General features: G+C 49.9%; 1 pseudogene; it reads right to left on the reverse strand.

The window, feature by feature from the left end:
• Positions 1–562: 562 nt before the first annotated feature.
• Positions 563–1,523, reverse strand: part of LOC105550552 — a 19,952-nt pseudogene continuing 18,991 nt past the window's right edge.

Below are 1,523 nucleotides of genomic sequence, written 5' to 3' on the forward strand. Positions count from 1 at the left end.
AAAAAAAAAAAAAAAAATTATATATATATATATAATTTGTCAGTTCATAATAAAACAATTTAAAAAACAATCAAATTCCCATTGCCAAGACCATGTGAGTATCACTATATGACCTACTGCTCTGCTCGGAGCCATGGAGGCTTCAAGGCCCTTCTTCCTGGGGTTCAGGCGAACACTGTCCTTTCTGTGGAGTAGCGGTGGGTGCTGCCGTCTATTGAAGAAATGCCTCTGCACGGGTGCAAGCCCATGCCTCCATAAAGCCTACCTCTGCTTCCCTCTGGATGCTGGCTCTTCTTGCTAGAACAAGTCTCCCCGGCAGTTAAGGACCACTCCTGGGTCCTGCCTTTGCCACGGGTTCCCGGTGATGTAACTCTTCCTCAACTCATTGCTATCATCCTCCTCCCAGGCCAGGTGAAGACACAGAAGCCTTTCCACCCCCAGCCCAACGCTGATACACAGCCTCCATGTGCAACTCCAAGTAGGGGACACAAATAGATCACTCAAAGCAGAAAGAGCGGGGCTCATCCGAGGACTTGGGCCAAGAGCTGTTCAGATCCCAGAGTTAACTGTGGGAAATGTCGTCAGTGATATTATAGCCCAGGAAGTGAGCCTTGGCTGGGTGAGTTCTTGGATCCACGCACATCAAGTGGTTTGAATCAGCAGATAATTTCTCATGGTCGAATGTTTCCCTCAGCTGCTCCAACGATTTTTCTAGAGAAGGAAGAGTCTGCAGGATTTAAAGGGTGTGGGAATGAGGGAAAGATCTCCTGAGGATGGGCAAGGTGACATGTCTTGTCTGCAGAGCCAGAGGCACAGCCTGCTCCTCGTTGGTGCAACAGGGCTTGGAGATTACCTGTGAGGTTAGCAAACCCCAACCTTTGTGAACCAAATGCCAGTTCCTCTGCTGGCACAATTCCCTTAGGATTTCAGGGCTACCCTGGCTTTTGCTTCCAGTCAATGCTGTGGAGCCGTCACAAAGCCAGAGATCTTGCCAAGGGGCAGTGTTTGATTCCAGGATCCGCCCTGGAACCTTCCATGTCTTGAATCAGGCCTCAGTGCTCTGATCAATCGCTAAGGATCCCCATCTTGGTCTCTGCCTTGCGGTACTGGTAAGGAGGTGTTTAGAAGAAGCAGAAGGGGCTGGGCGCAGTGGCTCATGCCTGTAATCTCTGTGCTTTGGAAGGCCGAGGTGGGTGGATCACTTGAGGTCAGGAGTTCGAGACCAACCTGGCCAACATGGCAAAACCCCGCCTCTACTAAAAATACAAAACTTAGCCAGGTGCAGGGGTGATGCACCTGTAGTTCCAGCTACTCAGAAGGGTGAGGGATGAGAATTGTTTGAACCCAGGAGGTGGAGTTTGCAGTGAGCCAAGATCTCACCGCTGTACTCCAGCCTGGGCAACAGAGTGAGACTCCATCTCAAAAAAAAAAAAAGAAAGAAAAAGAAGAAGAGGGAGAGGAAAAAGGAGACGGAGACGGAGACAAAGAAGAGCCCAGGTGTTGCAGAACCCACGCTGTGCAAA

The sequence above is a fragment of the Mandrillus leucophaeus genome, unplaced genomic scaffold (genome assembly GCF_000951045.1).
Source record: "Mandrillus leucophaeus isolate KB7577 unplaced genomic scaffold, Mleu.le_1.0 Scaffold49, whole genome shotgun sequence".
In the NCBI taxonomy this organism is placed as follows: Eukaryota; Metazoa; Chordata; class Mammalia; order Primates; family Cercopithecidae; genus Mandrillus; species Mandrillus leucophaeus.